The following is a 24,948-nucleotide window of genomic DNA, read 5'->3' as shown; positions in this document are numbered from 1 at the left end:
GACTAATTTAACAGGACATTCTAATTTCAGTGATGTGCTTTTTCCCATTTTAATGTCAGTTGAGCCACAAAAATGTTCATTTTTCTCTCCTCATTACTCCTCAGGGTTCAGGAAGAACTCTGTCGCCAAAGGGGAAAAAAAACCGGGTAGCTCTTGATCCCTCCACCCACCTTCCAAGCAACAAAATGTAGTTCTGGCCTCATTCAGCCTGTGTTTTCACTGTTCGCTCTGGGGCCATTCCACTCACCAGCAAGATACCCACAAGGCAACATTTTCCATGCTTTTTAGATAGAGGAAGGATATAAGGGAGATCATGCTCAGAACCCAGGACATTCAACAGGGTGGGGAGAGGCTTGATAAGCAAAAAAAAATTCTCTTATGTTGTTGATTTTCTCACACGATCCTTGTAACATCCCTTGGATGTCACACCATAAACCAGAATTGATCTTAGAACCCGCATAACATAGTCTGCATTTTTCAGCCCCCTGCTCTCATCTAGTGGTCTCCAAACTTAAGACGGCATCAGCATCACCTGGAAGGATTGTCAAAATGAAATGCTGAGCCTCACCTGAGAATTTCAGATTCAGTAGGTCAGAGGTTCTCAGTTTGGGAATGGCAACTCTAATGATTCTCTGATCATCAGCAATCATATTCTAAACAGAGGCAAGGAAGAGCTGCAGATACAGGACACCATTCTTTGTCTCCTGTTCCCTTCTCTACTTCCTAAACGAGAAACTGAGAAGGATGGCTGGTATATGCAAGGCCAAGTAGAGAAAAAGAAAAGGGAAGGAAGAAGAGACACCGATTTCTCTTATAACAATGTCTCAATCCATATAAACTCTCTATAGTGGACCAGGGCATCCAGAAGACTATGGCTTTGAAGTGAAGCTCCCCTTGGAAGTGAATGCCTCCTTTACATGGGCAGGACTTGACCCTATGGGAATGACTTCTCTCTTTTTTTTTCCTCCACCATTGTGGCTCTTAGGTTAGTTCTCATGGTTTAGAATACTTTGCATTTCCTATCTTTCTTGAGCTCCCCTGGTGCCATCACTGTGATCCCACAGTCAACTCAGCCACTGAGGCACCCACACAGATGCAACCTCATTACCAATGTTCTCAATGAGTTTGAGCTTTTCTTCCTCTAGGAGGGTGTATCCCTCTCCCTCATATTCTCTCTCTCCCTGTCTTACATTTATTGCTCACATTTTTCTCTGCTGCTGCTGCTAAGTTGCTTCAGTCATGTCCGACTCTGTGTGACCCCATAGACAGCAGCCAGCCCACCAGGCTCCCCCATCCCTGGGATTCTCCAGGCAAGAATACTGGAGTGGGTTGCCATTTCCTTCTCCAATTTTTCTCATGAGTGAGTTAATCGCTGGATGATTCAATAGTGAATCTGATGCAGTGCAATAAAACACCTGAAATAGAGATAGCTGGGTACTCTGATTACAAAGGGCAAGGATCTAACAGGACTTCTTTCTCCCACCTTTTCTTCCCCAACAACATCTCTACTCTCTACTCTGGACCTTAGAGAGTCTCCCTCCTCCCCTCTCCCATTCACTTGTGATGGTGAAGACTTTCAGAAAGGAGAATAATGATACTAGTCCCCTCAATGATGGCATAGCTTCTGTAACTTAAAACAAGCCCTGAACAAGGGCTGCCATGCCTCTGTAGCCCTCAAAGAGCAAGGGGGGGAGATGTGCTCCTCAGAGATGAGGTTTGGCATGACCAAAGCCTACTTGATTCACAGATTAAAGATTTCTTTTTAGATGGTTTCATCCCAACAAGTCAGAATATAACAATAACAGGAGATAAGGCCTCAAGTTTCACTTGTCAGTATTGATAGTCTCAAGGGTAGTTAATTCAAACTCCCAAAGACCTTATAAAATGAATAGGGTTTGCCTAAAAAGGAAAAGGAAATTTAACATTTGTGGACACCTACAATATACCAGGCACTAAGTGAGAGATGCCAGCTATGTGCTGTTTAATTTAGTTACCATAATAGCACTCAGAGGTTGGATTGACAATTTATTTCATAGTTAAGAGAGCTGAGGCTGAGAGGTTTTATAATTTGCCCAAGATCAAATTGAGCCAAGACTGGAACCAAGACTTGTCTTTCTTCTATATTAGGTGGCCTTCTCGGAAAGGATATAGTAAATAAAGATGGCAGAAGGGAAGACAAAGATAAGCAACCTAAAAAGGAAAACTAAGAAAGAGTACACAATGGAAAAACATCAAAGACGTTTGTAGGGATTGCGCAACCAAAACATTTCCCATTCTGATACTGATTCCAATGTGTGTTTTTTAAACCTGCCACCAAGCAATTAACTCAATTTTCTATGGATACTGACCAGATGTCCCACAAGTTTAACTCAATTCTGACAGTGTCTACCTAGAGATAATGTCAGATTCCACAAGTTAAGGGTTCATTCCCACAAGACTACACCTCCGCTTCAGATGCCAATTGCAAGTCCGTGTTGTCACCTTTGTTACCAGTTACAAATCAGAGGTTCCCGCAACCACCTCAGGTTTGATTCATTTACTAGTTTAACGCACAGAACTCAGTATATTAGTTTACCTACTACATTGCCAGTTGATTACAAAGCATACCAAAGGATATTACTCACATAATATGAAAATACCTGGGTCAAGGCCTTGAAGGTAAGAATTTGGGCCCCATGGAGTTTGGCGCCCAGCACATGGATGTGTTCTGTTTGGTTCGCCAACATGGAGACTCTCAGAAACCACATCCTTTTGGGGTTTTATGGAGGCTTCTTTACACAGGCATGGTTAATTAAGTCATTGGCAATGGGCTGGTGAATTCAACCTGCAGCCCCTCTCCCCAGAGGTCAGAAGGTGGGGCTGAAATGTCAAACTGTCTAATCAAGGCTGATTCCCCTAGCAACCAGCCCCCACCCTTTGGTTACCTAGGAGCTTTCCAAAAGTCACCTTATTAACACAAAATGAGATACCTTAATCAATTAGGGTGGAAGGCGTGTGTGTGTGTGTGTGTGTGTGTGTGTGTGTGTGACTCAGTCTTGTCCAACTCTTTGTGACCCCATGGACTGTAGCCCAGCAGGCTCTTCTGTCCATGGAATTTTCCAGATAAGAATACTGGAGTGGATTGCCATTTCCTACTTCGTTTAAGAAATTCCAAAGGTGCTAGGAGTTCTGTGCCAGAAACAAGGAGGCAAACAAAATATACATTTCTAATAATAATTCACAATAAAACATTTTAAAAAACACTAAAAACAGGCAGGCATTTTGAAGAAATTTGAGAATTAATGAGCGACACTAATAGAACGTTTCAGGATAGATAAGAATTTGACCTATTGATAAGAAAGGAAGAAAGGCAAAAGAGCACCAAATGCTTGTCCATGAATATATGAATGCACTGTGACAAAGATGCTGCAGAAACAGGACCAAGATGATGGAGAATAGGAATGTGGAAAGCACCGACTAAAAGCAAGTGTTTCTTTAGTCTTGTTTAAAAGTAGAAAAGGAGATACAAATAAGAACAAGATTCTCAAAGTGGGAAGCCCTAGAAATGTGTAAAACAATTAGAAAAATAGGTTGCCCAAAGAAGAGGGAAGAAGAAAAGGAAGAGGAGGGGGAAGGGGAGGGAGGAACTGGAGTAGGAGCTGGAGGGGAATGGGAAGGGGGTGGGGAAGAAAGAAGACTGGGGCAAAGAGTGGAGAGGAGCAAGACACAGGCGGAAAAATGTTTCCAGTGTTTCTAAAAACAGATGTGCAATATTCTTATGTTTGTAGAAACACTGAGTTTCTCTTAATGAGGAAAATACAAAATAGCTCTGCTAAATCTCAAAATAAAACCAGAGACAAGGCTAAAGTGCTAATACCAATGAGGGGTTCTTCAGGGAAAGGACTTATGTGAATAAGAAAGTTGAGCTCCACTGTTTCCTTCAAGATACCTGGAAAAAACCTTGGAGAATTCAATTCCCTTCCTTTCCTTGTCTTTCTTGGGTTATTACTAAGGTACAGGCAGCCAGATGCCGTCACAACGCCCAGGCAATAAAGGCTTTGTTGGAAAGACAGACCTGCTACTCTCTCTTTTACAGCTGGGAGTACATGGTGCTGGTTAGGATTTACACTAGGTCTGAAAATGCCCCCAAGGTGGCTTCTGCCCACAGGCTATCTAGTGGAGACGCTCCAGTCTCAGCTATAGATCACTCCGGTTCCCTATTCCATGTTGCTGTCTTTATCAACTGTAGGAGAGTAATTGAGGTCAATTGCCACTGAATGATACATGCCACACCATCTTTTTATGTCTGTTTAGTGAGACAGTTCCAACAGAGAGAGATTTCTCAGGGGCCCCCCAGTAAGTTGCTCTCTGCGCTTCTCTGCTCCTTACAGTTACAGGTTATGCACAAGCTAATGGGGCTAATTGCTCCAGCCAAAGCCCCTGTACCATTTGCCTGCCTCCTGCCTGAATGTCATTGTCTTCTTGGGCTTCTGGGTTTCCACATTTTGTAGTCTTCATCATTTAACTGCTGCTGGAAAGAGGGGAAGTTACCACAACTGGAGGTTGGCGGCCTTGACTGTTGTTCTCTGCTCCAGAGAGATTTTGTTTTTCGAATCATAGAATCAAATGATTTAAGAAAAAGAATCCTCAGTGCTCAGGCTCTGCCTTTCAGCTTCAAAGCCTTTTACAAGCTGCAATTCATTAAACACAATAATCGTTTGAGGTCAGTGGTCCGACCTCTGCAGAGGGGCCAAGGCCTCCCACCCCACCCTCTTTCTCTTTGTGTTCCCAACCACAGCAGGCAGGAGGGTGCTCCCAGTGGGCGGCCACCCATGGCCCTCCGCCCAGGCCTGCCTTTCTCTTCCTCCCTGCCAGGGCTCCACGCTCCACTTACCCATCGGGTACACGATCTTCCCTCCTCCAGGCTGCATTTGTCTGCCTTTCACAAAACAGTCAACCCACATTTTTTTGTTTCCTTTATATAAGTGAGGAATCTCCTAGCCAGAGGGCCCAACCAAGCCTGACATTTCCGCCCCCTGGAATGGATGTCTACCTGTTTGACCACTCTAGGACCAACAGCCAAGAAGGATCACACCCTCTGTCAACATGAGACCAAGCCAGCATGTCGCCCACAGCAGGCAGGCTCATTACCCCAACATGTGCCCTGGGCATCCCAGCCAGACCCAGGTACCTGTGGGCAGCTCCCCATCTTCTGCTGCCAAGTGGTTGCCTCTCCAGAAGGCGTGTGGGCATAGCACATCATGGGTCTTGGGTACCAGGGTCACCAAAACGAAGAGTATGTGGTCTACAAGCTCCCGTGAGTCATCTTTCAGTTTGTAAGCCTCATTTTGCTTGCTTTCCATTCTTCCACATGGCCCCTATCCAGATCCTTACTTTGAGAGAGGGGAAAAAATAATAAAGCACCCACAAGGTCTGACCATGGTATATTAAGTTTCATAAGGCAATGCTGAATTGATTTTTATAATTCTTCTTTCCTCTTAGTTCCTTCCGTCTCCTAAACTTTGCCCACTAGTTTAAGGAAAAACAAGCCAAGTATCCCCTTAAAATACCACATTCATAATTCTAGTGTAAGAATGCAAATTTGGTCTACTTTTCACTGCTGAGCATTTCCCATTGGTACTGAAAACAATCATGAGTTTCATCCAGGAACAACCTGAGAAGCAAAAACGTGTGCCCAGATCTTCATGGGCCAGAGTTCATGTGGGTAAAAGATGAGTAACCACACCCCATGCTGGGCCTTCCCCCTCCAGTGCCTTCTTCACCAGAACTCACCCAACCTCTCTGCCTTTTCTCCAGGTCTACCCCCAAGGCATACGTTTTCTCCACTGCTCTCTCTTCCTGCCTGAAGGTCCATATCCTGCCCTCCCACTGAAGGCTCAGCATCTCTCCTAGCAACTTCACCAAGGCTTTTCTATCTGCTCCAGCCCAAACGGATCTCTCCCTTCTCTGAAGTCTTTACATGTTTGTGCTCATCAATACGAAAAATCCTAACTTTGGACCTGGAAGGAGCCTAGATTTCCACGCTGTCCACTTACAGACTAGGAAATAGAGTCATCCTGAGGAGCAGTGAGTCTCCCTACGTCTTACAGCTGGTTTGTAGAAGGGCAAGACAAGAATCTGAGTCTCCTGACAATGACTTGCCCAACCACCTCCCCTGCAGAAGTTGCTGGAGACAGGGATGCCTGAAAATCCCTCAGGGCATTGGGCCGGGTGTACTTAGTCCCCTTAAAAAGCCACTGAGGCAAAAGGCTTCTGCTTTCAGCAGAATTCATGTCATTCCTCTGTCAGGCCACAGCCTGGGACCCTTTGGACAAAGAACATTCATATGTCACTAACATATTCAAAGTTAAAAACTATCACTTAATTGTGAAATTAACTGGCACCAACCTGACCATGAAGACAAACTGTATGACAGAATTTGGTTATAAAGAGGAGGTCAAGATGACTCGGATGATATGTGTATTAAATTGGTCTTTTAAAATAATTTCAAACTTATAGGAAAAAGTCAAGAGTTTAAAGAACTTTTTTTGAACCTTTTGAGAGGAAGTTGCTGACAAGATGTGCCATGACACCCCAACTCAAAAAATACTTAACTGCCTAATTCCCACTAAAAAAGATATTGTCCTACATAATATAAACATCAATTTCCAGACACTAACAGTGATATACAACTAGTCTCTAATTCACAGACCTCATTCAAGTTTTGCCAATTGTCCAAATAATGTTCTTTATGGTAAATGCACCCAATTCAGGATTGTGTATTAGATTTAGTTGTCATGTCTTTTAATCCCCAGCGATCCAGAACAATTCTTTGGTCTTCCCTTGAGTTTTATAACTTCAACACTTTTGGAAAGAATACAGGCCAATTATTTCATAGGAAATTCCTTAGTCTGCATTTATCTTCATGAATAGATTAGATTTTGCATTTTGTATAGAGATATCACAGAACTGGTGCTCTTATTATATCTCAGGTGGTACATCAATTTGTCCCCTTGACATTAACCCTTTATGAGCAGAATAATATATCATCAAAACATATGAAGCAAAAACCTCAGACTTATGAAGGAATTTATAGAAGTATAGTATTGTCACCCTGCTTATTAAACTTATACTGCAGAGTACATTATACAAAATGCTGGCCTGGATGACTCACAAGCTGGAATCAAGATTGCCAGGAGAAATATCAACACCTTCAGATATGCAGATGATACTACTTTCATAGCAGAAGTGAAGAAGAACTAAAGAACCTCTTGATGAAGGTGAAAGAGGAGAGTGAAAAAGCTGGCTTAAAACTTAGCATTCAAAACAGCAAAGATCATGGCATCTGGTCCCATCACTTCATGGAATATAGATGGGGGAAACATGTAAACAGTGTCAGATTTCATTTTCTTGGGCTCCAAAATCACTGTGGACAGTGACTGTAGCCACAAAATTAAAAGACACTTACTCCTTGGAAGAAAAGTTATGACAAACCTAGACAGTATATTAAAGAGCAGAAGCATCACTTTGCCAACAAAATCTGTGTAGTCAAATCTATGGTTTTTCCAGTAGTCATGTATGGATGTAAGAGTTGGATCCTAAAGGAGGCTGAGTGCTGAAAACTTGATGCTTTTGAACTGTGGTGCTAGACAAAGCTCTTGTAAATCTCTTGGACTGCAAGTAGATCAAACCAGTCAATTGAAAAAGAAATCAGCCCTGAATATTCATTGGAAGAACTGATGCTGAATCTAAAGCTCCAATGCTTTGGCCACCTGATGTGAAGAGCCGACTCACTGGAAAAGACCCTGATGTTGGGAAAGATTGAAAACAGGAAGAGAAGGGGACAACAGAGGATGAGATCATTGGATGGCATCACTGACTCAAAGGAGATGAGTTCAAGCAAACTCAGGGAGACAGTGAAGGACAGAGAAGCCTGGAGTGCTGTAGTTCATGGGGTCGCAAAGAGTCAGACATGACTTAGCAACATAACAACAACATGGAAACACAATAGAGAAAACATTAACAACATACTTTTTTCTGTTTTGCTAGATTAGAGTCAAGAAAGAGAAAGAGAATTTGAAAAATATAATTGATACCTAGTTGGCTCATTTAATATATATTGACTTTTGGATCAAACAGATAAATATTTTTCCCTATATTGGGTTACTGAGAAAATAGTAATAACTTTCCCACATAAGACACTTAATATTTTAATAATGAACATATTAAAAAGTAAATCACTACATGATTACTTAAAGATCCCTTTAGAAATAATTCTTGGGACAAAGAAAAAATCAAAACTCTAATTAAAGAGTCCTTCAGTTCAGTTCAGTTCAATTCAGTCGCTCAGTTGTGTCCAACTCTTTGCAACCCCATGAACTCAGTTCAAAAGCATCAATTCTTTAGCGCTCAGCTTTCTTCACAGTCCAACTCTCACATCCATACATGACCACAGGAAAAACCATAGCCTTGACTAGACGGACCTTTGTTGGCAAAGTAATATTTCTGCTTTTGAATATGCTATCTAGGTTGGTCATAACTTTCCTTCCAAGGAGTAAGCATCTTTTAATTTCATGGCTGCAATCACCATCTGCAGTGATTTTGGAGCCCCCCAAAATAAAGTCTGACACTGTTTCCACCGTTTCCCCATCTATTTCCCATGAAGTGATGGGACCAGATGCCATGATCTTCATTTTCTGAATGTTGAGCTTTAAGCCAACTTTTTTGCTCTCCTCTTTCACTTTCATCAAGAGGCTTTTTAGTTCTTCTTCCTGCCATATTACTTTCTGCCATAAGGGTGGTGTCATCTGCATATCTGAGCTCATTGATATTTCTCCCAGCAATCTTGACTCCAGCTTGTGCTTCTTCCAGCCCAGTGTTTCTCATGATGTACTCTGCATAGAAGTTAAATAAGCAGGGTGACAATATACAGCCTTGATGTACTCCTTTTCCTATTTGGAACCACTCTGTTGTTCCATGTCCAGTTCTAACTGTTGCTTCCTGACCTGCACACAGGTTTCTCAAGAGGCAGGTCAGGGGGTCTAGAATGCTCATCTCTTTGAGAATTTTCTACAGTTTATTGTGATCCAGACAGTCAAAGGCTTTGGCATAGTCAATAAAGCAGAAGTAGATGTTTTTCTGGAACTCTCTTGCTTTTTCCGTGATCCAGTGGATGTTGGCAATTTGATCTCTGGTTCCTCTGCATTTTCTAAAACCAGCTTGAACATCTGGAAGTACGGTTCACGTATTGCTGAAGCCTGGCTTGGAGAATTTTGAGCATTACTTTACTAGGGTGTGAGATGAGTACAATTGTGCAGTAGTTTCAGCATTCTTTGGCATTGCCTTTCTTTGGGATTGGAAAGAAAACTGACCTTTTCCAGTCCTGTGGCCACTGCTGAGTTTTCCAAATTTGCTGGCATATTGAGTGCAGCACTTTCACAGCATCATCTTTCAGGATTTGAAATAGCTCAACTGGAATGCCATCACCTCTACTAGCTTTTTTTGTAGTGATGCTTTCTAAGGCCCACTTGACTTCACATTCCAGGATGTCTGACTCTAGCTGAGTGATCACACCATCGTGATTATCTGGGTCGTGAAGCTCTTTTTTGTACAGTTCTTCTGTGTATTCTTGCCACCTCTTCTTAATATCTTCTGCTTCTGTTAGGTCCATACCATTTCTTCAGTTCAGTTCAATTCAGTCGCTCAGTCATGTCCGACTCTTTGCGATCCCATGAATTGCAGCACGCCAGGCTTCCCTGTCCATCACCAACTCCCAGAGTTCACTCAGACTCATGTCCATCGAGTCAGTATGCCATTCAGCCATCTCATCCTCAATCCCCCCCAGCATCAGAGTCTTTTCCAATGAGTCAACTCTTCACATGAGGTGGCCAAAGTACTGCAGCTTCAGCTTTAGCATCATTCCTTCCAAAGAAATCCCAGGGCTGATCTCCTTCAGAATGGACTGGTTGGATCTCCTTGCAGTCCAAGGGACTCTCAAGAGTCTTCTCCAACACCACAGTTCAAAAGCATCAATTCTTCAGCACTAAATATAAGGGCAGGATTTGCAGCAACATGGATGGACCTTGAGATTGTCATACTGAGTGAAGTAAGTCAGACAGAGAAAGAAATATCATATGACATCCCTTATATGTGGAATCTAAAGAGAAATGATACAAATTAGCTTATAAAATAGAATAGACTCACAGACTTAGAGAATAAATCTATGTTTACCAGGGGAAAGGATGGGGGGAAGGGACAGTTAGAGAGTTTGGGATGTACCCACTGCTATATTTAAAATGGGTAACCAACAAGGGCCAACAGTATAGCACATATCTGCTCAGTGTTATGTGGCAGCCTGGATGGGAGGGGAGTTTTAGAGAGAATGGATACATGCATATGGATGGCTGAGTCTGTACGCTGTTCACCTGAAACTATCAGAACAGTCTTAATTATCTATGTGTGTTCATGTGTTGCCGCTTCAGTCCTGTCTGACTCGGTGCGACCCCATGGACTGTAGCCCACCAGGCTCCTCTGTCCATGGGATTCTCCAGACAAGAATGCTGGAGTGGGTTGCCATGTCCTCCTCCAGGGGATCTTCCCAACCCAGGGATCGAACCTATGTCTCTTAAGCCTCTTGCGTTGGCAGGCAGGTTCTTAACCACTAGCACCACCTGGGAAGCTGGCTATACCCCAAGACAAAATAAAAAGCTTTAAAAATAAATATAAGGGCAAGAAGAATCTATGATTACTCAAGTAGTGTGTAATGCTTCAGAATTGTACAGACAGATGAATAAAATTATATAAAGTTCCCAGAAACAGAGTTCATATATAAGTATTTCATATATCAGCAAGTTGGCATTTTGTATCAATGAAGGATGACTCTATTATTTACTAAATGGTGCTGGGAAAATAGGTTAACCTCAAGATGTCAGGGGAGGAAGTGAGACTTCTTCCTTATACTATGTACACAAAATTACAAATGATTAAAGTGAAATGAAGTGAAGTGAAGTCGCTCAGTCATGTCTGACTTTTTGCGACCCCATGGACTGTAGTCTACCATGCTCCTCCGACCATGGGATTTTCCAGGCAAGAGTACTGGAGTGGGTTGCTTATTTCTAAATATTGGAAAAAAGATGACTATTCTATCCTACAGGAGAAACAATCTCCCTGAATAGCATCATATATAGATAGCCTAAAGTTAAAAGATGAGTCCATTTGATTATATAACATTTGAATAATTACAAACTAAAATTAAAAGAAAATAAATTATAAAAGTATTTGCATTACATAAAAGAAAGAGAAGGCGTACTAAAGTATACACAGCTCTTACAAAGCAATTAAAAACAGGGAGACCCCATTTATTGGTGATATGTATGTATATACATCAACAATAAATAAATTAAAAAATACCAAATCACACTAATAAAAAGATTCAAATTAAAATAATGACATAGAACTTTCTACTTCTCAACTAGACAAAGATTAACAACGAAACAGTCTATCCAATGTAGACTGTAAAGAGAAACAGATATTTCATACATTACTGATACCAATACAATTTGGAACAATTTTACTAGAGAGAAACATGTCAGTGTCTATAAGAAATTTAACATGAGCATTCCACTTCTAGAAATGTAGTCTAAATGTATATTTATAAAGGTGAACAAAGACTTCAGTTAAAATTAGAGACAACCTACATGTCCAACAATGGAGGTTTGATTGACTAAATTAAGGTACATGAAAAAGATGGAATAATAGCTCTTAAAATCATTTTATTGAAAAACATATAATGCTGAGTAAGAAAGACAGGATGTATGACATATTCTTCCTTTAGTTAAAAATATATACACACATACAATATATAACTTTATATACATTTAATATATGTATATATGTTTATATGTGAGTATATAAGTATACGTGTGTGTGTATATATATATGTGTGTGTGTATATATATATGTATATGTGTGTATATATATATATATATATATATATATATGAGAAAAAGGGCTTCCCTGGTTACTCAGTGGTAAAGAATCTGCCTGGCAATACAGGAGACACAAGTTCGATCCCTGGGTTGGGAAGATTCCCTGGAGAAGGAAATGGCAACCCACTCCAATATTCTTGCCTGGGAAATCCCATAGACAGAGGCACCAGGTGGGTTACAGTCCATGGGATCACAAAAAAGAGTCAGACATGACTTAGCAACTAAAACAAAAAAATGTGTGAAACAGACCAGATGAATTTATGTAAAAATATTAACATCATGAGAAATGCTGGGCTGGATGAAACACAAGCTGGAATCAAGACTGCCAGGAGAAATATCAATAACCTCAGATATGCAGATGCAGAGAAGGCAATGGTACCCCACTCTAGTACTCTTGCCTGGAAAATCCCATGGATGGAGGAGCCTGGTAGGCTGCAGTCCATGGGGTTGCTAAGAGTTGAACACGACTGTGCGACTTCATTTTCACTTTTCACTTTCATGCACTGGGGAAGGAAATGGCAACCTACTCCATTATTCTTGCTTGGAGAATCCCAGGGATGGTGGAGCCTGGTGGGCTGCCGTCGATGGGTTCGCACAGAGTTGAACATGACTAAAGTGACTTAGCAGCAGCAGCAGCAGATATGCAGATGACACCACCCTTATGGCAGAAAGTGAAGAAGAACTAGAGAGCCTCTTGACGAAAGTGAAAGAGGAGAGTGAAACAGTTGGCTTAAAGCTCAACATTCAGAAAACTAAGATCATGGCATCTGGTTCCATCACTTCATGGCAAATAGATGGGGAAACAGTAGCTGACTACATTTCTGGGCTCCATAATCACTGCAGATGGTGATTGCAGCCATGAAATTAAAAGATGCTTACTCCTTGGAAGGAAAGTTATGACCAACCTAGACAGCATATTCAAAAGCAGAGACATTACTTTGCCAACAAAGGTCCATCTAGTCAAGGCTATGGTTTTTCCAGTGGTCATGTATGGACGTGAGAGTTGGACTATAAAGAAAGCTGACGCCGAAGAATTGATGCTTTTGAACTGCGGTGTTGGAGAAGACTCTTGAGTCCCTTGGACTGCAAGGAGATCCAACCAGTCCATCCTAAAGGAAATCAGTCCTGGGTGTTCATTGGAAAGACTGATGTTGAACCTGAAGCTCCAATATTTTGGCCACCTGATGCGAAGAGCTGATTCATTTGAAAAGACCTTAATACTGGGCAAGTTTGAAGGCAGAAGAAGGGGACGACAGAGGATGAGATGGTTAGATGGTATCACCGACTCAATGGACATGAATTGGTTGAACTCCGGGAGTTGGTGATGGACAGGGAGGCCTGGCGTGCTGCAGTTCATGGGGTCGCAAAGAATCAGATATAACTGAGCGACTGAAATGAACTGAACTGAACTGAATTAACATATTAACAAGAGTTATCCCCATTTAGCTGATTTTTGTTTTCCCATTGGTGTTGTAGTTTTCATGTTTTCTATAGTGAGCATGGATGTTTTTATAAACAGGAAAAGAAAATCCACTATTTAAAAGAAAAAAAATAATTGAGCCCTTTAATGACCATCACTAATTTTTTTCTCCCCAAAATTGCTGGTAATGAGCTTAGTGCAATAAGTCCAAGCCAGATATACCCAGGCTGCCTTCTCCCCTAACCCTGATCATCCACCCCTCCTCCTATGGCTGCATCCCCAGAGTGCTCCTCGGTACACTTTGTCCACAAACTGCTCCTTCTCTGAGCTCTGTCCTGGGTTCCTGGAATAAGCAAGCACCAGGGAAGCCCCCATCCTGAGCCCTGGGGTTCCACGGCAGCTCCAATCTTCCACTCCCCCCACCCCTGTGGACAGTGTACCCTCAAGCAGACTCATCCCTGCATGACTCTGCTGAGCCCCAGCCAACCCCAACACAATGGGAACTTCACAGCTTCCACAGAAAGGAAGCCAAGGGAAGGGTCCAGCGTGGTCAGAACAAAGTGTCCAAGTTGCAGAGCAGAGGGCAGCCTGTGGCAATTGTCACTAACCATGTGTCCAGGCTGACAACAGAGACCCATGGAATGGTAGTGACTAACCAGAGCATCTGAGGCCAGTCTGGGATGATTTTTTTCACAAGCAGACACGAATTGCTCTACAATAATTGAGATTAACTGTGTAGAACAAAGCTAAGACGACATTGCCACTATTCCCCCAGGCACTTGGCCTAGGCAATCCTGGCTTCTCTAGACTTCTCCAACGAAAGAGAGAGGGGAGATGGACAGTAGATGGAGTAGGTTCCAGGCTGCAAAGCACAGTGATATTGAAAGCTTCTGTTAGCGTCTAAGCCCCTCCCCACTGTGTGGGTGCTCAGTTGCTTAGTCATGTCCGACTCTCTTTCCGACCCCATGGACTGTAGCCCACCAGGCTCCTCTGTCTATGGGATTTCCCAGGCGAGGCTACTGGAGTGGGTAGCCATTCCCTTCTCCAGGGGATTCTCCCAACCTGGGGATCAAACCCATGTCTCTTGCATCTCCTGAATTGGCAAGTGGATTCTTTACCACTGTGACACCTAGAAGCCACCCCACTAGCTTCTGTCAAAAGAAAATGAAAGTGAAAGAGTCCATTGAATACTCCAGGCCAGAAAACTGGAGTGGGTAGCCTTTCTCTTCTCCAGGGGATCTTCCCAATTCAGGGATTGAACTCAGGTCTCCCACATTGCAGGCAAATTCTTAATCAGCTGAGCCACCAGGGAAGCCCAACTTCTGTCAACTAAAGTAATTTCTAGAAACCTAAAGAAAATCAGTCCATAGTAGTCCATGTGAGTGGATGTGTAGCCTTCTCCTCAGAGGGCCCATTAAAAAGAGCATGGCTGGCAGGGCATTCTGGGAAGAGGGAGGCAATGATGAAGGTGTTTCCTAAGTGACCAGGTCTAGGAGGAAGCCATGAGTGATTCAGGGGCCACGGCGGGGCTCCAGAGCCATCAGGGAAGAGGGAAACCAGAAAACGGGAGCATTTCAAGCAGGGTGTAGAGGTTTGAAGACAGTTTCCCTCATTTTTTTTGTCCTGGCCAGCCCTGGGTTTGGGGTTTCCACCTATCTTCAGTGTGGTATACAGGGAAAAAGGGTTGGTACTCAGCTGAGATCCATCAGATTCTTGTTCTGCACTGAGGGTAATCATTGGTATCAGTCTGGTTATTTGGAAGAAAATTTAATATAAAATACATACGTGTTTAACATTTTGAAGGGTCTATTCATTTTCACATGCTGAGCTCTGAAGCTTTGGCTTGAATGGCAAGCACTGAGCTGTGACCAGATCCTTCTGTCTCCTTTGCCATCCACCATAACTTCCCTGTCTAGTGTCCTAGCTCTCCTGAGAGCTTCCTTCTGCAGGGAATGGAGCATGGAGCGTGGCAGGCATGAAAGAGAAGCCAAGACTACTGAACATCAATGGGTTCCAGCCATGTACTGGAGCAAACTCACTGTAATGTGTTCCTGATTCTAGAGGTCATATTATTTTCCCTTAACCCAGTGAGTTAAGAAGCGAATTAGATTGTACTGTTTCATGATATGAAGCTCACTTTGCCTACAGATACACAAGCCCCCCCCTCAATTAATTATAGCTCACTATAATTATAGCTCACCTATCATATAAGATGTCTTAAGGGCCCCAGACTACTCCAGGCAGGGGACATGAAGAGCCAAAGTTACATCTCAACATGAATCCAGGAAAAGCCCTTTTATTCTATATAGTCAGCACTATGGCTTCAGTGAACTTTTTTTCTTGGTCTGCAAGAAGCTTAGAAAACAGTATTCCTTTTGAGGAAATGATTTCAGTACTCATGTTTTGTCATGTGTAATTCAGTAAAGAGACTCCTTTGGAAACATCTTGTATCAGTGGACTTTGATAATGCCAAATGTTTTCTTTGTGCCTTGCACATTGCTCTAAATTATGGATCTTAAACTAGACTTGCTATACTGTTGTTACTGTAAGTGATATTTATGCTGTTGATGATATATACATTTAAAACATGATCATGGAGGGCTGGTTCTGCATCTAGACCAACAACAGATCCCTGATATATTACAAATTGGAGGAAGGATGGAAAGCGTGAAAAAAGAGAAAGCTAGAAGTAAAAGTCTCCTTCCTCTCACTCTTCTCCTTTATCAAAGTGGCTTTGTTTTTGTCTCTCTTTTTTTTAAAGGAAAACAAGGAGTGTTTTTTATTTTTTCATAAATCATAGTCTGTTAGAGACATCTCCATTAAAAATAAACAGAGGTTCTTACTAAATTGTTCCAAGTTTACATTCTTTGATGAGTTTGGGCAGGCAGGAGAGAGAAATATTTTCCCTAAGTGGCCACCTGGCAACCGTTCTCCCATCTCTTGACCCCTCTCCTGAGAACTCCCTTGCTTAATTCAAGTCTTGTATTTGTTTTGGGCTTTCATTCAATACAGTGGGTCTTCTCTGCAGGAGAGTCATTCCAGTCCCACAGACAGCCCTGGTTCTGGGTTCTCCTTTCCTATGAATCATGTGTTAAATCACCTCATTTCCCCCATTTCTGTTTATGGGGAGGATTTGTTTAAAAAAAAAATCTACCTTAATGTCTTATGTCCAATTGCACTGATTCTCTTTACACCATTAGAATTTCAGGTAAATCAAAGTCAATAGTAGCCACTGGCATAAGGACATAAGATGCAAATGAATTGACAAAAGTAAATCTTTATATTTAAGGCCAACTGATTTTTGACACAAAATTCAATGAGGAAAGAATAATCATTTTAACAAACAATGTTGGGAAAATTGTATGTCCACCTGAGGAAAGGTAAACTCAGACATCATACCATTCACAAAAATTAACTTAAGATGGATCAGAGACCTAAACATGAAAGCTAAAATATAAAACGTTTGGAAGAAAACAGGAAAAAAACTTCAGAAACTTGGGGTAGGCAAAAATATCCTTGATACAACACCAAAAAAGTATGAGCCATGAAAAGAAAAACATTGATAACTCAAATTTATTAAAATTCAAAATTCTGTGCTTCAAAGACATGATTAAGCAAATGAAAAGATAAGCCCCAAACTGAGAGAAAATATTTTTGCAAATTACATACATGGTAAAGGACTGTCAACCAGAAAATATAAAAAGCTGTTTAAGACAAAAAATTCATATAAAAGTTGACCTAAGGTATGAATCAACATTTCACCAAAGAAGATATATGAATAACAAATAAGCTCACAAAAGGAAGTTCCATCTCATTAGTCATTAGAAGAATGGAAATCAAAACCACAATGAGGTACCATGCTCACTAGAATGGCTATAATCAAAAAGACAGATAATAGCAAATGTTGTCCAAGATGTGGAGAAACAGGAAACCTCACACAGTGCTAGCAAGAATATAAAATGGTACAGATGCTTTGAAAAATGTTTTACAGTTTCTTAAAACTTAAACATAAATTTACCATATGACCCAGGAATTCCAGACCTACTCATTTAACCAAGAGAAATGGTAACATATGTCCACACTAAGACCTGCATGCAAACATTGCCATATTGTTCATAATAGCTTAGAAGTGGACATAACCCAAATGTCCAGAAATAGATGAATAAACAAAATGTGGTATATTCATACATTGGAATATTCTCAGCAATAAAAAGGAGTGAAATATTGACACATACTACAACATTAATAAACTTCAAAGAAAGATGCCAGATATGAAAGACTACATATTGAATGATTCCATTTATGTGAAATGTAAAGAAAATGCATGAGATATAAAGAAATGTAAAGAAACTGAAAGTAAACTAGAGATTGTCTGACGCTGGGGATAGGAAAAAGATTAGGTAAAATGGCTATGAGAAACTTCACTAGAGTAATACAAATATTTCTAAATGATTATTGAGATTTTACACATGTTGACATAAAAATCATTGAACTGCACACCTAAAACGGGTGAATCTCATGATACATTATTTGTTAAAAGTCAGTAGCCACCAAAGGAAACATGATAGAAGATGTAGGCCTAAACTCTCAATCTTAACTTCAAATTCTTTCTATTATTTGTTAACCCTTTTTTAAAGGGACTAGCTCTCTAGCTGCAAAGATATAATAGAAAACAATAGAGAAAATAATGGAGACGCATAAGATGATCCATCAGTAGAAAACAAGTTCAAACTAACCTAGCCACAATCAAAGGGAAAGCTAGTTTTCTTCTATGCATTTTCTTCATAGAAGATATCCCATCTCAATATAAGTGTGTCCTGTCTCAAAAAGAATTATTCCTGAACCCCATATTCTAAAGGCAGATATTGGGGATATCATCCATGATATTTTCACCAAAGATCTTTTCTAAACAGAAAGAAAAGATGAAAGGAGAAGGATGGAAGGGAGAAAAAGAAAAGCCAGCAAGTTCAAAGAAGAGACAGGTGTTTGAGATTTGAAGAAGCTCCAGCCAATCTCCAAGGTAGGAAAAATTTCACAAAGTTGGTGAATCAAATTCCCATGACTCCTCACTCATAGGGCTAGTTTTCAGGGAGAAGAGCCCACTGCTATTCCACACTTCTCCCCCATCACCCCCGTGCAGCACACACAACCTCACACTTCATTCCTGAATAAACATAAACACTAGTGATACCAAGGATTCCAAACAAAAGCCCAGCTGCACCCTTAGTTGATTAACTCCAGGGTCTACCAAATTGGCCAAGTCCTTTAACTTCTGATAGCCAGGGAGATACACAAACAGATACCTGTTATGGATTCTGCAGTGCCAAGGAGAATGCAGCCTTGTCCCAAACCCCAAGTCAGATTATTCATCAGTTTTCCATTCTTTTAATAGTTATGTTTCTTTTATTCTTTCAACTGAGAGGTAGCTGATTATTAGACAGTCAAGATTCTTCTAAAGAAGAAATATGAATTGTGAGGTTTCAGAACATGTGTCTGTAAATCCAAAACCTGTGGCTGCTTCTCTCCAGGGTTAACCCTGAAATGGTAACTAGGGGATGTGTGTTTAACTTACTTTCAACCATGAGCCCAAGCAATGTTATTTTCTATTGCCTTCAGCTGGAAGAATTCAAGTCAAGAAGGACTTATACAGAAATTATGTTGGGGAGATGACAGAGGTCTAGTTCTTGTTTAAGAACTGGGATCTTTTCTTTCATAGGCAGGAGAGAAGGGTGTGAGAAATAAACGTCTTGCTGACACAAAGAAGGGGTTCTCGTAACTATTTACTCTACCCACAACAGTTCTGAACCCTATCAGACAAAAGGTGGCTTGTTCCTCTGCAGACTCAGTGATATGCGGAATTGGCTGAGGTGGTTCCAAAAGGTGTTTGGCCAGTGCAAATGAATGAGCTTGGCGAAGGGCTTGCCAAGTCCTGTTAAGGTTTATAGAAGTCAAGAAGCCATGGCATTCCAACTCTGGTCATATTTCTCCAGTTCGGCTCAAGTTTTGTGCCTGCAGTTGACTGCCTTTTTTGTATTTTGATTTTCATTAACACAGAAGGCTTGCTGTTGGCAATAAAGCCATGGAACGTCCTTGCTGGAGCTTAACATTTCAGCACATTTTGCATTGCCTAATGATGGGGTTGTGGTTTGCCAGGAAGGGACTGTTAACGCTTTCCTCCTAGAACTGGGTAGAACTATCCCTGTGCAAACCTCAGCTAGTTCAAACAAAGCTTCTGTAATGGCAAAGGGAGAGAAAAGCTGCCATAAATACTTTTAAAGGCTGCATAGGTGATTTACAACTCACTTTATTAATCCTATAAAAAGGCACAGCTGAACGCCTTTAAGTTACATGCATACAGATGACTAATTAAATACACAGTTAAAAGTCTTGACCCAGCACAATTCTGACCATTAAAGAAATAAGTCTTGAATTACCCTCTAGGCAAAAGTTTTTGGATAAATTTGTGGGTAGAAGAGGATGAGGGGTGAGGTGAAGGGAGAAGGTTGACATAGTAGATGACGGCAGGTGACAGAGAAGAGGGGAAATTGAGTTCCTGCTGGTTCATGTTTATCCAGCATCACAACACTTACTGACGACAACACAGCAGCCGTAGAACTGCCCACCACTGCCAAAAGCCACTTCCTCTCACCTCTGACAATGACTGGACTACAGTTAGTTTGAGTAGGGGCAAATTAAAGTGGCTTCAGATGCAGAAAGAATAATAGAATCCTAACATTCTGGTGGGGTGACATCTCACAGGCTTGCTGACCTCAATTGGTTTATACTTTTAAAAACTGATACTTGGGGATGAGGGGATTTTTTTTTCTATCACAGGACTAGTTATCAGCAAAATGAGAACAAGGACCAAGAAGCAACCTCTAAAACATTAACCTTTCCAAGACACCACTCATTCTGCAGGCTGTGTTGCCAGGAGACACAACATATTTTGATGGAGGAGAGAGGGGATTAGTGGAAGGCAAGTCAGGTAGGATGCAATTCCAAAACTTTAAATGTTTGCCAAACCATTTATCAGAAACATAAAAGGCTCTTTCAGTTTTAAGGTTCTTGGAAAGGATTGGGAGAGGAGGGAGTGGCCTTTCCCATCAGGGGACAAGACTGAACAATTCTTCCATTGGCTAAGTGGGGTTTTCTTTGTTGCTTGGCCCCCTCACAAAATCTGGCTCTGTAAAAAACATTTTTAGAAACTCCCAAATCAGGCTGTGAAAGTGTTGTGTGAGAACATTGGGTCAGGAAGATGGGATAGCATGCCTGAGGGGCTGCTTGGGGGCAGCCAGTGTTATTCCTCTTGCATTTAGCACTTGAGGTGATCCACCAAGGTCAAGGTCACCTCCATACAGGCTGCCCAAATAAAGCCTGCAGCTGATAACTTTTTTTTTTCCACTTGCACAGCTCTACCTGCTTTGTTTGCTTCCGTAGTGACCCTGAGGCCATTTCCTCAGTTCCAAATAGAGGACAAGTTTACTCCCCTATTTATATGTGAAGCACGGAGCCTAGCTGTTGCCTTTACCTAGAAACGTTACCTTCTTTGCCCTCACTGTTTTTCATTGATTTTACACCCCTTTCATCAGCTAATTTCTATCCATGACTCAAGTTTCAGCTCAGATGTCACTTCAGAGTGACAGAGAAATCTTTCTGGATCCCAGGAGAAGATTCAGGGCTCTCTTACCTCTTCTCACAGGAGGCTTTGCATACCCTTGTCATAGGAAACACTCATCACACTTGCCTTTTTTTTTTTTTTTTCACTGCTGATAATAGGCTCCATGAGGGCAGGAACCATGTTCTGTTATTCACCATTGTATATATATTATGGTACCTGACATAAAGAGGGATGCTTATAAAACACAGTTTTTAAATAACCAAATGTCCTTCTTTCTTTCTCACCATCTCTCCATTGCTTTCCATATGGGAAAACAATCTAATAGAATATAAGGTTTCACTAAAATAAAAAATTATTTTACTTTAAACATAGAAAAGTGGATGAAAATGACTGAATGTGAGAATTTGACTAGTTTCATAGGGCTGTAACAATAAAATATCAAAGACAAGGTAGCCTATATGACAGAAATTTATTGTCTGGAGGCCAGAAGGCCAAATCAAGGTTGTGAGCAGGACTGATTCCTCCTGAGGATTATGAAGGAAGGATCTGTTCCAGGCCTTCCTAGTATGTAGATGGCCGTCTTCATGTTCACATGGCATTCTTTCGGTATGCCTGTTTGTCTCCAAGTTTCTCCCTTTTTATAAGGACCCGAGTCATATTGGATTAGGGCCCTCCCTAATGATCTCATTTTAACTTGATTAGCTCTAAAACCCCAGTCTCCAAATAAGTCACACTCTGAGGTACTATGGGTTAGGACCTAAAAAAATGAAATTAGTGGGACACGATTCAACCCATAATAGGAACAATGGATGTCACTGCAACTATAGCTGGCCACTTGAAAGACTAAAATCACAATGAGATTGAAATACTTCAACATTCTCTATAGGCTGATTATGGTCACTTCTAATAGAGCTTAGAAAGCCAGGCTGAGTAGCATATTCTAGGGATATAATCCCCAAATGGAAGCCTTAGGATTTTCAAGACCTTCCACCAGAGTGTTCAGTCAGAACACAAGATGCTATAGAAACATTTTGCTAAAAGAATCCCCTGGATCACGTGTCACAGTCAAATAATTGCAGCCCTTTCTCCTCAAAATAATTTATGTGCTCATGCCAAGAAGCAAAGGAAAGCTAAGTTTCCTAAGGGCATTATGGGGTTTCCATCTTTTGTTCTAAACTTGCACTATTATTCCCAGAATAACTGTGAAATTGAATTTGATCCATGAACCTGATGAGTAATCAGTTAGGTCACCTAGAGGTGAAATATACCTCTGCCCACTGATTCAGTGTTTCTTTTGTAAATGCTCTTTACATATGAAGGAAGGTGGCTCTTAATGTGGCTCATTTTCTTCCCTGTTTCCAAGTTTCAGTTTTATTTATGAATTTTTTCCTGCAAAAATTTTAAATGCTTATGTAGTCAAGTAATAAGTCTTTTCCTTTTTTATCTTCTGTGCTTCTCATGTGTTTTCCTCTCAGGAGCCTTGTTGATCCCCTCGTGGCATCCGCCATCCCCTGCCTCCTACTCCAGCAGTTGTTTGTGTCTGACTTCTCTAGGAGCCTTGAGAAACTGCACAGGCTCCTTAACTGATAGGTTTTATTTTTTCAAGGGTGGCTTTGCAATATCCTGGATAAGACACATTTAATAGCATCAAACAGCACTTCTTCTATACCATTCGCAATATTTTATGCAATTGGGCAGATGTTTGTGTCTCCCATTAGAATGACCTCCACTGAAGGCAGAGACTATGTTTGGTTCACTGTTTCAGCCCTAGAACCTAACCCAGTGCATGTTCAACACAGGTGAATGCTACAGTGAATGCTTATCTAACATCTGTGAGTGTCATCACTGGGGGGCCCTCTCCTCTCCCTTGGGTGCTCCTTATCCTTTAACACCCATGTCTTACATGTTAAATTCTCTCGGATTATTCCAAACTCAAAACTCAGCATCTTATGACATCATCAGCCTGTTGGTCACATGGTATTAAGTGGTCACATAACCCTATTACAAGACAAATTTTATTAGCAAAAAAGAACAAAATCCAAAGGACTGAATACTTTGAAGTCACTCAAAGGATTCTGTCTCTAGGCCTATTTTATCTACATTTGAGGATGAATCAGATCAAGTGACTTTCTTACCTAGCACCTTGGTTATTTCTTAAGTTAATTGTTATTCATTTCTTCTCAATGCAATCAACAAAGCCCCATCTTTAGTAGCTTCCATTTCACTCTGACTGTTTGTAATAGAGTGAAGCTAGACCTCTGTTGAGAAACTGATGCTGTAAAAAGAATTTTAGATATAATCAGTTCAGTTCAGTCACTCAGTCGTTTCTGATCCTTTGCAACCCCATGGACTGCAGCACACCAGGCTTCCCTGTCCTTCACCATCTCCTGGAGGTTGCTCAAACTCATGTCCATCCAGTCAGTGATGCCATCCCCTTCCTCTATCATCCTCTGTCATCCCCTCCTGCCTTCAATCTTTCCCAGCATCAGGGTCTTTTCCAGTGAGACAGTTCTTTGCATCAGGTGGCCAAAGTATTGGAGCTTCAGCTTTAGCATCAGTCATTCCAATGAATATTCAGGACTTAGATACAATACGGGCCATTAAACAGAATAACAGAATAATGAGATTCTTTTCTCAGAATACACGTGTGGCAACCACCAATCTCTCCCACTCATTTTTTCCCTCCCTCACTTACCTCTGCTGAAAACAGATAAGACACATGCTTGCTGAACTAATCTAAACCTAGCAAACCAAGTATAATGATGTTGTTCAAGGAAAATAACCCTACTTTGTGTTTCTCAATTCCATCTTAGCAAATTTAGGCTGCTACTCAGGAGCCGGGCAAGCATGTGAAGGGAGAGAATGAGAAGAATGAAGTGGGATGCGTCTGTCAAATCCAGCACAAGTTTGCTTTTGGATTTGCTATGAAAGTGACTCATTTCATAAACAATACAGCTGCTGTAGAAGGCAGCCTTGTCAGATCTGATGGATGGCTGTGTATCTCTGGATCTTCTGCAGTTGTCAGGCAGACACGCTTAGGGCCCAAGCAACCATATCAAATATATCTTAAGTCAATAAGAAATATGAGAACTCTTCCTACCAGTGGTAAAACTAAGGCATAATTCTCTGAACAGTGGGACTCTGGATCCACTCGACATGCTGGCCCCAGCCTATGTTTTGACCAGTTTCACATCTGACCTATGCAAGTGCCCCTGCTTTGCAAAGGAGTTCTAGGGAGTCTCTCCCTTTTACAGAGCAAGGTCAATCTCATGGTACCCAAATAGGAAAGCCTAAGTGAGGGAATGGATAAGTGATAGCTAGTATGAGGAAAGATTGGATTTCTGGCAAATGTGAACTTATGAGCACGAATCAGTGGGTTGGATAATGAACTTTCCCTTTTTCAAAAAGTTAGTCCATCCGCATTCCTCATTTCTAGCAGAAACACAATCTACAGGACAGCTTCTATGGTTCCCAAGCAAAGAGAACAAGAATAACCACCAATGGGCTGTTCGCACGGCAGAGCTTTTATTCACTTCTATACTTCACTCCAGCTTAAGGAAAAATGGGGTTTGCTCAGATCTGACCTCTCAACTTCTAGAAAGCCTACATTCTGGCCAGGAAACATGCCAATTTTGACAGAGGGAATGTTACTAGAAGAAATTTGGAAAAGTCTTCTCAGTCAAACACATCAATACATCAATTACCCCTATTCTCATGGTCTCTAAAAGCTCCACCATAAAACCTTCCTTTGTTTTAAGACACCAAAGACATCTGTGAAAATGCAATTGCAAGGGTAAAACATCAAGCCACTTCTTACAAGCCATTTGTCAAGGAACTTGATCCTGGTTGAACGTCCCTGAGCAGAGGTTCCTCTGCCAGTACCTGACCATCCTCTGCTAGAGTGCTCCACCATCTCCCTCCTGCTTCCAACTCTGTTCTCCCAC

The sequence above is a fragment of the Capra hircus genome, chromosome 20, assembly GCF_001704415.2.
Source record: "Capra hircus breed San Clemente chromosome 20, ASM170441v1, whole genome shotgun sequence".
NCBI lineage: Eukaryota > Metazoa > Chordata > Mammalia > Artiodactyla > Bovidae > Capra > Capra hircus.
Note: the sequence above shows the minus strand (reverse complement) of the source record.